Source organism: Leuciscus leuciscus, assembly GCF_965113295.1.
Source record: "Leuciscus leuciscus genome assembly, chromosome: 6".
NCBI classification, from domain to species: domain Eukaryota; kingdom Metazoa; phylum Chordata; class Actinopteri; order Cypriniformes; family Leuciscidae; genus Leuciscus; species Leuciscus leuciscus.
The window spans coordinates 25,768,231-25,785,652 of NC_138730.1; the positions used below are offsets into that span (position 1 = coordinate 25,768,231).

The 17,422-nt window shown below is 38.6% G+C and overlaps 1 protein-coding gene across 4 annotated transcripts in view; it reads left to right on the top strand.

Annotated features, from left to right (window-relative positions):
• Nucleotides 1-17,422, top strand: part of ppp2r3a (protein phosphatase 2, regulatory subunit B'', alpha) — a 77,015-nt gene that overhangs the window by 10,605 nt on the left and 48,988 nt on the right. For 3 of the 4 annotated variants that reach the window (XM_082171985.1, XM_082171984.1, XM_082171986.1), the window contains exon 2: nucleotides 1,483-1,546. The exons of the other annotated variant lie outside the window; for it this stretch is intronic. The gene's annotated coding sequence lies outside the window, so the exon portion shown is untranslated. The remainder of the gene's footprint in view (nucleotides 1-1,482; nucleotides 1,547-17,422) is intronic. 4 annotated transcript variants of the gene reach the window in all.

Sequence of the window (17,422 nt, forward strand, 5' to 3'; positions counted from 1 at the left end):
CATGTCAGGATTATATTTCACCCTCAAATCAAAGAAATTATATTTTGCTTAAAAAGATTAAGCCTATTTTCAGAATCTTAAAAATAGACCACAGTGTTGACATTGTTTTCATGACATTTAAGCACATGTAAACCCCCTGAATATTCATGTCTGTAATGTGAAAAAAAAAGCAAAATGTTAAAGTAATTTATAATGCATATGATTCATCATAATTGAATTTCTTTTACAGCCATACATTTAGACAGATTTAAATAAGCATATATATATAATATAAACCTTGTCATATATATTTTTTGTTTTTACTTAACTGGACATAATTGAGAAATTGTGGTGAAATTTGTTCAATTGTCATCGAATTAATGCCACAATGCAAAAAATATTTTCATTTTGTTGAATTCCTTTTGTTAAATGTCTAGGAAAAGATGTAGCTCTGGTCAGTCTGTTAACAGAAATAAACAAACCAAAGGCCAAGAAAAATAATCCTTTCCATTTCTGGGATTTATGCCCCTGACAAGAAAAATATATCATGGTCCACAGAAGTTTGCACCCACTCAATCACCCCTTTTTGTGGCACTGATTCAGGGGCGAGCTGTGGCCTGGTTTCTGCATACGTATGTGATTGAAACTTGCTAAGTTTGGGAAGTCAGTATACGCAAACAGCTAAATTTATCAGTGTGGCATAAGCAAGTGCTTATGTCACTCTGTTGAGTTCTGGAGTATGGAGTAAGTTCTTCCAAACGCCACTGATTACTTTTTTTAAAACTATTTTTATAAACACATCCACCCAGTCTGGGTGAGCAGAAAGAATGAATCAGCAATTGTGATTTCATGTGACGTGGTGTCGTAATGATTATTTTGTGAAGTGATTTATCCCTCAGTGTTACAGCAAGTGAAGCTCTGTAATGATGGAACTGGTCACGTCAAAACCGCAGTTGAACTAATACAACATTGCTCAACGTTTACGACTCCTCGGCCGATAGCGTCTGAAATGGCTTTTTAATTACATAGCCATTTGGAATCCCAATATTTGCTGAGTAAGAAAGGATGGCAGACTGAAAGATTTAAAAGGAACGCTAACACTGGAACGCGTTTAAACCGTTTTTCCATGATGTTAGAAACTTTCTGGGCTAAGTAGGTCTCTGGTCCAGTGATTACATCGCAAACTGGTTTCAGTGATTCACTTAAGACTTTAATGCAATAGAGTGGTTTGAGCTCTGCTGTTTCATGGTGTCATGTAGCACTGCACTGTGGGTTGAATTAGTCATTTTCAAGGGAAAAGTAGTCTTCACACGGTTTTAAGTGTACCATTTGATTATTCTCCTAAAATGGACCAGACAGTCAGGGGAGGGGAAAGTGATGCACAGTATGTCTGTCTTTTATTTTAAAAAGCCTTCTTTTTCTCTCTTGTGAAAATGTCAATGTTAGGTTGAACATTAAAAACACCTGTTGAACTTATTCAGTTTTGTGCTCTTTATTCCACAGGTAGGAGTATGAATCCTCTCTGGACTTCGAGAGCTGTGCTTGAGCTGGACTCAAAATAAAACAGGTAATGAATCCAAGGAGCAGGTAGCTAAAACTAAACCCATGTGATTGTTGACAGATGGTGCTTGTTTGTTTTCCTGCCTAATATAACTCAGAAGTGTGTGGTACTTTTATTTTATTTTTATTTTACTGGAGATCTGCAAACGTAATGCCTGGAGAAAGTGTAGCTATTACCTCTGCACCACTGAGCCCCAAAGGCACCATACCAACCACCTGTGTGTCTGCTCGGACCGAGTATTTGTATTTTTTTCAGTTTTATAAGTTTGTGAGTGTAACATTTCTGACAGGGGGCTTTTTACATGCCATTGAGTAAACTGAAACATGGCAGTAATGACACAGCTTGTTGCTCTCGCTCCAGGAAGCATATTCCAGTCAGATGAAAAGAGAAACTCTCCGAAGACGTTGAATTGCAGCCATAACCTGTAAATCAAGGCAGCTTTGTAGAAACCTCTGCGTGGTCCATTTTAATGTAGACCATTGCTCAGAAACATACATGAGTCACACTTACTGCGGCGGTATAACAACCTCACAATCTGGCCTCAGTCTCACGGGACATTCTTAAGGAGTGAGGTAAGACCGACCCAGGAAACCTCCCAGCATTTTATTCTTTGAATTATTTCTCTCTATGGGAAAATACTGTCACCATTCCCTTTTAGTGTTGTTCCCTTTAAAAGAAAAGATCCAGAGAAAGTACTAAATAAAATTCAGACTAATGTGTCTGCACACAACCTCTGAAAATGATATAGATGGATAGATATCTTTAGATACACATAGATAGAAATATATATCTAAGATGAATGGATAGACAGACAGACAGACCGATATGGATGGAGTTAGAGATAAAGATGGATAGATTGACATCGGATGTATAGACAGACCGTGTTGTCTTTTTTTGTAATGAACAGGAAAGACCTCAGGCTTACTAACATGTTTTATTATTTATATATTTAAGATGTGTGATTCAAAGTAGAAATGTCTTTCCCTTAGCATTTTTTGCACAAGTCAGTTGATGTGTGGAATCTTCATTATGTGGTCAGCAAGTATTTAAGCCAAGGGATCCTCTTACTGGCTTTCTTATCCTGCAGTATCAGGCAGATTCTGCCTTAACTGATTTATAAATAAATTCTTAAATATTTTTATGATTTGTCACACACTCTGTTTCATCTGCTCTTGTCTATTAAAGCCTGTTCCTGCTTCAGAGTATATAAAAATACCATTGTATCTCACAATGTGACTATTTTTTTTTCTCGGTGGAAGTCCATAATTATCAGTTATTCCCTGGTCAAATGAGTCTCATCAAAAGACATTGAATGTCAGATAATGACAGAATTTATCCCTTTGCAAGCTAAGAAATGTCTTAATGGCATTATTTTATTGCAAAATGTGAACCATTTGTCATAAATCACGACTAGCGGCTTTGATAAACCACATGGGGAGTTGTTTTCATCACACTGCTTTCTTGTTGGGTTGGGATACTTTTCTTGAAATATTGACAACATGGATCATGTGAAAATAGTGCCAGCTGAAAGACAACACTTTTCTTTTAATGAAAGACTTTGCAGATATTACATATTGTATGTACCTGTCTCAATACATGTTTATTAACAAAAGTAAGTCCCGAGGTTTCTGCTCTGTGTAATATATTGTGCAATCATGCATGATGGGAGTAAACCCAATGTAAGGATTGAGTTTGTGAAGCTTGAGTGAAAACACAAGCGTGTGGTTGGAGACTATGACAATGTCTGTCATTTGTGATTGAGTCGAATATGAGCAGCCCGCAGTGATGTGCCTAAGGCACGTCTCCCTGTGGCCCCATGGGTTTTGTGGGATAGCAATGGTAATATTTTCCCTGAAACATAGTTGGCGGGCTACATTGTTTTTGCATTTAATGGTTTTAACCTTTGCTAAGGCCAATTAGCATCATTTTTGTTGCATGGAAAATGACACATGACACAAGCCCATTAATTTGTCTGACTATTTAGATTTTTCCCACATTATTGCATTTATTACTGCTATTTATGTTTTTAATTTATCAAGAACATATATGTAACGGAGGTGTTGGGGGTGTGCACGTCATTCTCTGCTTCATTTCCCCTCTCCCTAAATCAGCCCCAGAACAAATATATTCTCCAACTCCAGATGCTCTTAGCCAGCCAAGTGCAGACTGACCCGCCTCTCCAGATTTGACCGGCCCTCACTAATTTTGAGTCTTATTCCTTGTTGGGAAATGACTTGCTAAAAGTAGTGACATTATTAGCTTGACTACATTTTTAGTTGAATGACCTTAGTAGGGCTGCACGATATATTGTTTTAGCATCGATATTGCAATGTGTGCATCCGCGATAGTCACATTGCAGAATGTGCAATGTCAAGTATAGGGATTGTAGTTGATCCGGAGCAGACCAGGCACCACGGTTCGAATCGCACATGATTCTCGGGATTAATTGCGAAGTTTAACCATCATAGAGCTAAAGTTTATCATTTGTACGTGTTTTAGGTCCTGTCAGTTTAAACATTCAAGTGATTTTAAACCATTCTAGTGCAAGAAGACGAAAATGAAAACTCAATTTGTTTAATGTTTAATGGGTAGATGGATCGAAGAATATATAGATGGGATAACACACTGATCTGAAACCTGACAAACTTGTCTGTTGCAGTTGATTAGCATCTTATCTGTCTGTGTTGTATGAATTGGACTTTATTAGCTTTTAAACGGTTGCTTGAAATGGGTGGGATTGCAAACATAAAGCAGAAAGTACTTGAACATTATTCTAAGTTGCTTTCCCAATTTACGTTGACACTAACTGTAGCTCTGCCAGTTCCTCATTTGACTTTGAGGTTTGAGCAGTGGCAGCTCTTGGATTTACTGAAGGCAAACCACACTTCTCTGTTACAAAGTGCACTTTAAAACTGAGCTGTCTTCTCCAAGAGTGGCTTGTGACGTTAGGGAAGTGGAGCCACCCTGTCTCTGTCAGACAGCTGAGGATGGATGGGTGAAGCCTGTGTGCTCTCTCCTTCATGACATGACCTCGGCTCTCCAGACCTGATCTGAGGATCACATGCACCAAGACAAAACTAAGAATAGATTACAAACATTTCGCCTTTCATTAAGTAGTTTCATCAAGGGTGGAGCTAGTGGACCAAATTGGTCTGGCAGTGGTTAGTATTCCCTGTTTTTTTTTCTCTGGTGGCCCACGGTATAAGCCCCTGCCCTCTTAATCGTTAAAATGAAAGTGCCCTTTTTGGTCGTATTGCGGTGCTCCCCGGATCGCAATTTGAACCAACAACATTACACACTAGGCTCATATTTTTGTCCTTAGATAGAAAATCTCAACAACTTAACAAATTGTGCACCAAGTCAAGTATTTAAAAGGCACTAAAGTAAAAAACAGTCCATAAATTCAGAGTTTAAGCCTATATTAAGAGTGAAGTTATGCAGAAATAATCTTAACGTTACTCTTAGTTGCTGACACTGACACACAATAAGAGAATAGATCTGTACAGTTTATGTGCATAGGGCACATAATTTGTTCTTGGAAATAGTAATGTACCCGATGCCTTTATCAAAACTGACTTTCAGAAGTCTTAACCCTTGAGCTTTCTTTGCTGGAAGGCATATTAAATGGCTTATGTCTCAATCCTTGACTAATTTGATTATTAATACATATTATATGGTTCAAATGTTTGAGTTCATACTGAGACATTTGATTGGTAAAGTTGTTAAAATCTCTACAAATAGCTGAGCATAGTTTGTGATGTTCTTTGGAGGAGACAAATATGAGACCATCGGAGTCTTTAGGAGAGAAATCTGAGCACAGTATGATGTTGTTAAGATCTCTTCTAAACTTTAGCGGAGACCATTGTGAGTGTGTTAGAAAAGTGTGAGGAGCAGGAAATTTAAGCAAAAGTCTCCAATTGATGTTAAAGTAACCTCATTTTTGTCTAGGAGAGACATTTGAGATGTTAAAGAGAGTTAATGTTTTATTTTTCTTTCCTCTGGGCAGACCTGAGGAGCCTGTATTAACAAATAAACTGTATATAACAGCCTTTTCGGATTTGGCTTTATAGTTAAAAAGTGGTTTGTTCGACGTGCAGACAAGCTTGTAAAGAAGCTCCGCCCAATATCGTCAGCATTAGAGAACTGTTGGGCACACATTCCAGCAGTGTCGAGTTTCATAATAAAACATAACACCGGCTCCACATCGCAGCCCCAGTGTGAGAGTGCTGTGGCCCACATATGTTGCCATTTATGATTATTTTCCTCACTTCATTAGGACCCTCAGCACAGAGCAACCAAGGGAAACCCACCCAAGCCCATATTTAAAAATCATCCATACTCAGCACAACTTTACATGGACAAAAGTTTTATCTCAGCTTCTGTTCAGTCTAATGATGAGGATGCAACTTTCTTTCAAAGGGCAAAAAATCTGATTAAATATACTAACTGTATATTTGATAATGGCTAAATGGTTTAGATGATGATATATTCTCATTAGGTGAAAGGAGCTTAACACAGGGACTTGACAGTAATGAGTCCTGTGATGAAGACATATGTCTCTCATAAAATCAGGGAAGTGCTTTCCAGGAATAGAACAGTTTATGGCGCCATCAGAATTAAAGTATCAGTGAATACTTGGGCACCCGAGATCTCTTCGGAGAACCCAAGAAGAAAATTATAATCAGCCAGCTGCCTTCAACAGACATATGAGGTTTTTACTCTTTTCCAGTCCGTTTGAGAGACTGTCACACAATTATGCCTGAATTAAAATACGAATATTATGATGGGTTTCTGAGTGCTCTCACAAGACACTTCACATACTGTCTGCTCACATCATAGTGATTTTGTCAGCCTTGTTGAATTGAATTTGAATATAGACCAGGGCTATTCAGTTGTCCGCCTGCAGTCCAAATCTGGCCCGCCAGTTATCTCCCTCCCCCTCTTTTCCTGGTGGTGTGGCTAAATTCGGTTAGATACGTGGCTGCAGTGGTGCCTGCAGCTTTACGCAATGCGCTCTCCAACTGACCTAAGAAGCGTTTTCCGTGCGAATATATCAGCAGTTATTATGTGTGTCCTGTATTTCTGTCGACTGAATCAGTGATTCCAATCATTTTTGACTTAGGGCGCTTTCACACTAGCACTTTTGGTGCGCACCCGGGTTCGAATGACGTCAGAGTGACGTCAGATTTTGACTTCAAATCTCGGAAGTGAACCGCTATTGATGACGTATAATGTGGACGTATAATGTGGTCGACAGGACAGTCGACACTTTCAAGATGAGTGGAAAGGGTTTACTTTGGTCATCAGAAGAAATTTAAACCTTGTTAGATGTATGGGCTGACGAAAACATAAAAAAGAATGCTGACATTTTCATTTATTGCGGTTACCAAGCAACACGATTACGCGCCAGCTGCAGCTTGATGATGCAAGCGTACCGTGGTTCGGATACAAATAATATAATGTGAGTCCATCGGGGGCAGGGGGAGGGGGGAGCAATCGAACTCGGGTTCGGAACAGGCAGTCGAACCAAGTGTGAAAGTGCCCTTAATCATTCTTTTGAGTGACTATTCTTTCTTTTCCGTGAATTGGCCAAACATACTTGCATAAAGGTCTGAAACGATTCGGATTCGTACTGACCGCTCCGTCACTGAATCATCTGAAGCGGTTTCTTGGTCAGTAAACAGAGAGAATGTATATCAGTTGTTTCACTAGTTTGAACTACACAGCACGGCAAAGTGGATAACGGATTGCAAGCTTAAAGGAGTTGCTTTTACTCCCGGTCCCGGACATCATTATTAAACAGCGCTGCGACGTCCAGTGTGAAGCATTTCAATTCGACACCCACCTCTCTGCTTCAAACCACAAATCACTGGATGTTTAATCTAGTTTTAAATCGGATGAAACAGCCTCAACATTTCCATCAAGACTGATGGGGAAAACAGGATAACATTTTTTAGAAGTTAGAAGACTTTCAAATCCCCAAACACCATGAATTGTAGGGCTACTGTTGTAACACTGACTGTATTTACCATGGTTTGGGCAGAAATTTGGAATATTTATATTGAATACTATGTTATAGTCATTTATATTGCATTAGATTTATTAGGTGAGTAGGGGAATATTAATTTTTGGTATGAAATGATGGCAGTTTCTTTGTGAAGGTGTGTGTATAGTGTAAGGGTGGATTTCCTGCAGGGGTTCAAGCTGCAAGACTGCCGAATGACAAAAGAAACGTTATTAGCAAGATGGTGTAAAACTGTACATTTCTTGTCTATATTACCACCCACTGCTACTTATACCAACGACAGAAATAAGCACAGTTACAATAGCTTCATATGTGGTAGAGCGTTGCTATAGAGAGTGACCATATTGTATTGCAATATGTAGCACTTCAAAGTCAATACCAAATCAAAACTATTTAGCACATTATTTGTAATTGAAAAGGTTTAATGACAATATATGGTTATGGTTACACTTACAATAGTTACAAAATAGATGTATGAGATGATAATAACTTATACCATTAATCTTACCCAGCATGTAAAATGTTGAGAGAGAGAGAGAGAGAGAGAGAGAGAGAGAGAGAGAGAGAGAGAGAGAGAGAGAGAGAGAGAGAGAGAGAGAGAGAGAGAGCCCCAAGAAAGGGACCCAGAGAATAAGAGAGCCAGAGCACCAAAGAGATAGAGCATCAGTTAGAATCTTCTTTTATCCCTTCCCTGATCATGTGACTTAAACCCAATTGTGAAACATTCAAACTGACCAATCAGATAATTACAACTTCCCCCATTGTACTAAAGGTGTGACAATTCATTGACCCCCAAAGTACACACATCTTGCCCTTCAGGCCTTGATCACTATCAGCCCCTCTGTGCCTTTAGGAACTCCAAATGGTCCTTGTGGTAGAAAGAGGGGGTGGAAAACAGTAAAGCAAATGTCTTGGTTCATTTCAAATATCTTGGATTATTTTCAATCCTACAATAGTTTTTACCTGTGTTTAGGAGTTTTTAAAAAATATAACATAATAGAATCATAATATCATTTGACAGTGGTAGTAAGTAACCACGCATGGTCTTACCTGTGGTTACCAAGTCAGTCTCACTGTCAGAATATTTTCATTTAAGCCTATAATAATTATAAATAAAATAATTCTTACCAATAGCTATGAGCTTGTATAATTCATATATTAGTTCCAAGGAAAATAGTTGTACACAGCTGTAAATTATCAGGGTTTTATTTATTATGGTCTTATACTTTTGGGTATCACAAAAAGTAAATACAATACTTTTCTTTAGGTTTACTTTAGCTTATTTATTGAAACTGTTATGTGTTTCACGCATAACTCAAACTTAGAAATAAACTTAAAATAAAAATAAATGTTGCCTTTGGCAAATAACTGTAGTACAATAAGCTGAAGGCAGTTTCAGTGTTAAATTTAGAAGTGTCTTTAAAAGTGTTAAAACTAAAACGTATAAAAATAAATGAAAGCTAAATAGGCATATAAACAAAAATAATAATAAAAGCACAACAAAATGAGTAACATTTAAAATGAAATAAACGCTAATTCAAAATATTATTAAATATTTGAATAGTATACAAATAAAACTAAAATATTTAATAAATAACTGAAGAGATCGGGGTGGTTAGCTGTGTTACTGTTTGATTGAACTGTTTTTTTAAGTATCTCTAAATTCTGTCCTGGATTGACTGATTGATGCATGTTCGTCAAGTTTTACACAAACTGATTTTTTTTTTTTAAGTCAACTTTTCACTCAAACTGTTTTTCTAAATATATCATTTGTAGTGGGGGAAAAATGTATGTACTTCACTAGTGAAGTACCCATGATTTTGTCAGCGTCACCCCGCTTACTATTTTAGCACACCCATTATCAGCACAGCTCTTCTTCTGTCACACTTCCCGGTTTAGTTTGCAGTGATAATTAGAGGTGCTAATGAAATAAGTGTTTTAGTCATAAGTGCAGCACATGGTAACCCCTCTATCTGGCATTATCTCGTTAAATGGCCAACCTCACAGCACAGAATACCAAGATGTATCCCATCCATAGCAGCTTTCTGCAAATACAGCTGGGGCTGTCAGATCACTGACGCTCAGATGGTTTATTCATTTTTAGGGAGCACCATGGCCCTTAATGGAGCATCTTAGTACAGGACATCCTGTCCAGCCAGCATTGTTGTTTACTGTATGTCTGGCCTGTTCCAGATGCAGACTGGACTAAAGACCCCACTTTCCCACATTTTGGAAATGTTTTTCAACTGGATTTCTTTTGTTTACTGTATGTATGTGTTTTTGATACATTAACATAGATGCTGGGCCAATTTATGGCTGGTCTTGTCTTATGTCACCCCAGCTGTAGCGCAGCAGGGACTCTGGGGCTCCGTCTCAGGAGTCAGCTGATCTGGAGCAAACACAGCTGTCTCGCACATCCAGCCTGGTCTTACACTCTCCCTTCCACACAATCCGCTCATCTTAACCACAAGAGATGATTATCTTCTAATTACACCTACCCGCTTCTCAGTCATTGCAATATAGGCAGATTAGATTAAGATGATTGCCATAAAGACGTTGTCCTCCTGTAAGCCTAAAGTCTCATAATGTTTTGAGTTGCACCTGTGTTTTATTTATGAAAGTTTATGAAGCATGAGCTGGGCTAATCATATTGCTGAGGTTAGCAAAATAGACGCCTTCTTTAACTGAACCTCAGCTGCGGATCAGACACAAGACATATGAGAGAACCGTGTCTCATTACTCACATTTGTAGCATCTGCACAAAGCGTTCCTGGTTGGTGCAATAATATTTGGATTATGCAGTACGCCCATAACATATTAATCAGATGGCAGATGTAAGGAAATGACTGCCCGGTCTACAGAAGATGAATGGCTGTGAGACATGACATCTGTGGAAATGTGCTAATTCACTGTTTGCAGAGATCCTCCAAGGTCAGCAAGAGAAAATAAAGCAGATGTATGGGATGTCATGGCTGACCCATCAGTGTGTTTTAGTGCAGGTTTTTCCTGGCTTCTATACCAGCCCCTCCTTCTGGAGAAGCACATGGGCAAAATACTTTTGTGTTTTGCCCATAATGGAAACTCATTGCTCATAATCATACCTAGGGTTAATAGCTTGTTGAGGAGAAGTGTTTGTGCCTAGTTGGCAATGAATGGGACCAGAATACAACTGAGACATGAGGGTACAGGTTTGGAACAACTTGAGGGCGAGTAAATTATGACAGAATTTTCATTTTTTGGGTGAACTATCACTCAGCCACCTAGCAACCACTAACGTTAGTTGCATTTTTTTCAATAAATCTTGAAATGTACCAAAAAAAAAAACCATAACATAGATCTATTATTGTGGTATTTAGCTGATCTAATATAAATACAGGGGTGTATGTTAACTATTTTTGCACATAGCACTGGTGCTACAGAGGTTGAACGTTTTGTAGCACAGGCCACACAATTGTAGCACAAGAATAAAGCGTCTGTTACCATCTCTGAAAACAACCACAAGTAGTGTAGTCCATCACTTAAACAGGCACGTGACTGACAAAGGACATTACTGTTCCATTCAGGGCACACACAATACAAACCATAACAAGAACATTTTCTATATTTAATACATATCTCGTATATATCTGATATATCTTCTTTATTTGCCAAAAATGGCAGGCCGCAGAAACATAGTTCACCCAGAAATGAAAATTCTGTCATTAATGATAAGGCCTCGATCACACACCACGCGTTTTTCAGGTTAGAAAATGCAATTTTTTTATGTTGACTTGTTTTAAAAGAGCAATGCGCTGTGTTTTTTTTGTTGTTGTTGCTAGGCAACCACCCAAATCAGCTGTCCTGTCAGTCTAATCAAGGATTGTAGCGCAACTAAGCGCTCTAGAATCTTTGGTTTGCCAAAGTCATACAGCTCCAGGGAACCCGCGACAGCCACCACAAGTTTCTCCTCCATCATCGCAGTCTCTGGACATTCAAAGCAACTGTTCAACTGATCGGGGCCTAAGACAGATTTTCGTTCATCTTCGGAACAAAAATGAAGATCTTTTTGATGAAATCTGAGAGCTTTCTGTCCTTCCGTTGACACCTACGTAACTATGAAGCTTCTTCATAAAGAGATTGTAATTTCTGAAGAGACGCGATCATTTTATATGATGAGCAGATTAAATTTAGGCTTTTACTTGCATATTCATTCATTCATCAACTCACATCAGTTATGATAAACGGAAGTTCAAGCATGTTTGCTTGACGTTCGAGAACCAATGATGTCTAAAGTTTTACTATAAAATATGAAATTATTATGATAAAAATTTGTGATGGTAATTTCTTAATTTTTGTCAGGAAATCACAATCACATCCACTGAGAGAAACTTCTGTACACTTCTCTACACTGCAGTAAAAGTTATAGATTTGCATATGTTTACTTCAACTTTCTTGAAAGAGAAGTATTATTTTTCCTATTTTTACCCAAAATAGGTTGCTCTGAAGTATAAAGTATATTTATAATGCAATTCTAATCGACAGCCTTTATCATTCTGTAATGTGAAGCCTCATCAGCTCACAAAAGGAAGTTATTTCAAACATTCCACTGATGTTATAAAGTGAGTTTGGAGTAAAAACTTGCCATTATATGTCCTCTTTTGTCGGACAACAGGTTTGTAAACGTTTCTCATTACAAGTTTTTGAAAGATGTTTTCCGCGTGTTGCTTTTTCAAATGCACTTTATAAGTGACTCAAACTCACAGCGCTTGCAAAGATGGAGCAGCATTTCCTGCGAACCACCGAGGCGCTCTGATCACAGTGCTGCGCTTCACGAAGAAACGCGCTGCGCAGATATGTATTTAATTAGACAAATCACTATTTCGGTTGAATTTCGGTTAATCGTAGCCATAAATTAACCTCACACTCAAACAAGCACACAACAAACTCACTTAACACAAACAAGCGCCTCTGCAAACTTTTGAATGATAATGTATTGCGGTTTCAACAAAATTATAACGCAGCACAACTATTTTCAACATTGATAATAATAAGTATATTTATTGAGCATCAAATCACACCAATTGTTTTTTTTTTTGTGTCAAATGCAGTCTTGGTAAACATAAGATACCTCTTTCAAAAACATTTAAAAAGCAAAATTATTCAGAACTTTTGACCGGTAGAGGAGCGCGCGTCCCTCACACACTCCTCACGCACTGAGTATTTATTTATTTCAGACCTGGCAAATTAATGTGTGACTACAATCAGTCAGATAAATGTTAGGATGCATTACTTACTCTTCATATCTCTATTGCTGTCATATTGTTTTCAGATGAGTTAAAGCCAGGGTGGAGTCTCCTGGTGTCAAAACTGTTTGTTTTCTGATTTTAGGATGACCTCATTAAAAAAACTGATAACCAGCCTGGGAAAACACTGGAAAGTGTTGACTAAATTTCAATTCTTATGTAGATGGTGTTGACATGCCAATGTGTGTCGGTTGAGAGCAATTGGGCAGTGTGATAAGGCTTATCAGAGCAAGATGCCGGATACTGACTTTTCATGTGTATTTTTACAGTTCTGATGTTAGTATATCAAGCTGTTAAGATCTATCAGGAAATGTTCCCAGCTCCCAGAGAAATGCAGTGTGGAATAATGGCCATCCAGCTTTGCCCAGAATTCCTCGGGCTGTGGCGATAATTGATCTCTAATAGCTCTCACGGTCACACACTTATGTTGCCATAAATAAAGCAGTCTCTATGAGATTATTTTTAGAGCGTTGTCTCTGCTCTTCCTGTAAATTTGCCCGCTTCTCCTCAAGATCTCGCGCAAAGAATCATTGATTTTATCGACATCACTTAAAACCAAAAAACACCACTAATGGCCATTTAAGGACAGATCTTCTTTAACTGCATGATATTTTCAGAGAGACAGCCGGGTTCAGTGGACCCTACACTACACACTTGCTCAAATGATCATTTTTGCTGGACAACATTTAGTGCAATAAAAGGTCAGGTTTGGCTTGGTCAGGTTAGCACCTTGCTAACATGTTGTACATGTTGGCATATTTTTTTAAACAAACTTTAGTGTGATTGTTCTGTTAGTGTGGTTCATTTAATAAGTGTGAACTCTGCCATTGGAACACTAGTGCGCCACAAACAAGCAGACTGAGACCCACCTTTTCAGGTTTCAGGTTTCCAAACAAACTCTAGTGTGGTTTGACTTAAAGTAGGGATGCACCGATTGGGAAATTCTGGGCCGATACCGATACCGATGTTTAACATAACAACTTGGCCGATGGCCGATGCCGATGCCGATGTTTTTTCTTTTTGTTATTTATTCCTTCTTTTGTGCCACGGAAACATACAAGTCTTTCGGCTCTTGATCACACTATCCTAGAATGAGCACAAATTCAATCAGACCAATTTATGAAACAAAAAAAACCTTTAATGTCACTTTCTGGTTGACAGTTATAACCTTATTTATAAGTTCTTTTTCAGTTGTTATGAAGAGCAATATGAGAGAGAAATTTGGTAATCATTGTCTGACCCAACAAAAAAAACATTATAATATTCATTTTATTTTTCGTGTTCGCATTTATGAGGGAAAAAACACGGGTGAATGTTCATACCAAAATATTAAATTTTAAGCGCGCACGCGCTCTTCTGCGAGAGAGAGAGAGAGAGAGAGAGAGAGAGAGAGAGTGCGAGCCCCGACCGCGCGCGCGCTCTCACTCACTATTCAGAGCGGTCAAGCTTCCCCGTACTTTTTGACAAGAGTCCTTGACAGGGAGGCCAGAGTTTCTTTGCAGCTCAAGTCGGCGGCGGTGTGTACAGTTAACGCTCTATCTGTTGACGGCGCTGAGGGAAAAGCTCCCGCCACTGGAAGAAGCAGTCGCCGCCCATTTGTGTCCTCCTGCGCACCCATCAAAGCCGTGCAGAACGTCTTCAGCACTCGCGGATCGTGCATACTCCGCCGCTTCTTCTGCTACACACCATGGTCGTTCTTTTCGCGAGAAAAGGAGTTTCTCATAGAAAATAAATAAATAAATGCGTCATTGTACCCAGCACTTCTGAAAATGCACTTCCGAATGCGTCTCTGTCCCCAGCATATCAAACCAAACTGACGCCCATGTGACATCGGCGAATGTCATTTTTATTTCCCGATGGCCGATGGCAGTTAACGAGGCAAATATCGGCCGTTACCGATGTTCAGCCGATGCATCGGTGCATCCCTAACTTAAAGACATCTAAACGACTGGACCAAAGAGATCTAAACAAACCAAAAACAGGACATAATGGCCTTCATGGCCTCCTAATCATCCTCATATACTGATTGGCTTCATCGCTCTGTCTCCTCTCCACCAGTAAGCTGGTGTGTGGTGGGCGTTCTGGCGCAATATGGCTGCCGTTGCTTCATCCAAGTGGATGCTGCACATTGGTGGTGGTTGAGGAGATTCCCCCCCTTCCATGTAAAGCGCTTTGAGGTCTCAGAAAAAGCGCTATATAAATGTAACGAATTATAATGTCGCAAGATGCGACTCTAAAAAGGATAGAATGCTCAAGGATAACTGTTTTTTTTTTTTCATGGGGTGTAAGATAGATAACAAAAAATCAGGAAACAATGTTGGGAAAGTTCAATGCATTGGAGCATGAGCTCTAACCGATAGACACATTGCACATTGTGTTTCTTAAACTTTCGTAGCAACTTTAAGACTACGTGAGGGCAGTCTCTTGTTAGTCTTGGGAGTTTCAGGCATTCTGAGGGGAGGCTCAGGTCAGACGCAGGTTACACAGAACGCCATGAACTCCTGTCGCTGATCCAGCATCTACAGACTGTGCAGAGGAGGATGAGGAAGAAAAGATCAGCTTACACAGTCTCAGCCACCTGTCTTTAATTTTGTCTCTCAAAGCTTACCTACACTTCACAGCACTTTATCAGTCTAAACCTCTGGTGAAACAACTGCAGAGGTAGAGATTTTCAGTTCATAGTAGAAGGACATCTTAAATATCCTTCAATTATAAAAAAAGTTTTGTGATATATAACTTTCTCCATATAAGCACACTTATGGGAATTTTCCAAATATATTGTATTCAAATATTTGAGCTCATAATTTTTTTTTATATTCAATTATTCATTTAAATAAAGTTTAATGAGAGAGACATTTTTTATTCATTAAGTTTTTGTCACCAATGTGTGTAAACAACAAATATACAGAACAAAAGCTTATAAAGCAGACTGTGCCAATTATCATACAGAACCCACATATTAGGGGTGGGAGAATGTAATAATATTTTTAAAAAGATTTTCAAGTTAGTAAACTAAATAATGAGGAAAAAAGTAGATCAAGAATCGTTTTGGAATCGGATCATGAGGTGCCTAAACATTCCCATCCCAATATACAGTATACACTCGAGTCTGCATATGGTTATCATGTTTATATTGTTTCACATGCTCATGTTGAGAAAAACAAGAGTATTCACATGCTTGTGTGAAAGTTGTCTCCTCAGTCTGAAAACTATAAGGCTGGCTGCCGAGAAAACATGCTCTGCTGACACAGATGTTGCAGGGACACAAAGGTAAAGGTGCGCTAAGCATTTCTCACAGCACTTTGTGTTTGCAGTCCTTAATCTGTCTCCTCACTGAAACTTGAAGGAGGCATATGTCTCAAAATAATTTTGCTGTCAGGAAAGTAATCTTCTCGGCTCGCTCGGGGTACAGCTGCGCTTACCTGCAGCCGTGAATGCAGTGATGGACAGCTGTCTTTCCTCACTGGTCAATAACTTTGGTGCGGTGTTTGGATTTCTAGTATTGGTGATATTATGAAAACTCAGTTTCACCTGAGATTGTATTTAAATTTTTTGAATAATTATTAATGATCGAATATTCAAATAGTCGCCTGTTCTGACTAGAACTAGTACACGAGAGAGTAAAGCCTGATAATAACCCCAGTTGCCTTGTATAAACATACAATGAGTAGCGTGCTTAGGCAAAGTGTTGTGTCTAAAGAGACATGTTTTCTGGAAAATAGGTAAGGTTTATAATGGCTGAAGTGGGCAGGTAATGAAGAGGTCGATGGTTGCACATTTGCTACAGCTATGGAGCGATGCAGACAAATTCAGGTCAGCTGTCGGACATGATTACTATTTAGAGTGGAAAAGGGTTCCAGGATGCAGAGAATTTCTGCTCTCTGCTTACACACACTTGCATAGCTTTCTTCTCTCTCTCTCTTGCTTTTACTCACTGTCACACCGCCCCTTACTCACCCCATCAAGTGTCTGGCCAACATTCCTCCCCCAATGCTTTCTTGTTACAGAGCTCAGCCAGGTTTCAGAAGTAAAAAATCCATAGATTTTTCTCCATAGAGGAATTGATTTTGATTTTTTTTTACAACATAAAGTACCTTTTCAAGACAGGTTTATACACTTTGTGGTTTTTAAATTTTGCAGAATCCACAAGTCTGTGCAATTTCCATTTAAAAAAAAGTTGCCAGGGTAGAATAACTACCAGTAATGCTGAAGATCCATCAATGTTACCGTGGAAACAGGAATTGCAGAAAAACTGCTCACAAAAGGCCATATTCTCCCATAAATTGTTGCATATAATGTATTCGAGTGAGTTTACACATTTATCTTTACAAGTTAAAGTATAATAAGAATAAGTTATTCATTTTTACATATTTGATCTATATTGCAGTAAACGTCAAAAGTAGGGTGGTTTATAGTTAAAATCAGTGATAGATTCCATAATGAGATTTTTTTTGTGGATGTTTTTTATTTTATTTTATTGTTGATACTGGTAGATGACAACAAATTAGGAAATTATTTTTTTGCCCTTTTTATTGTATTTTTTATTTAAAATACCAAGGTGGGCGAGTGCTGTAT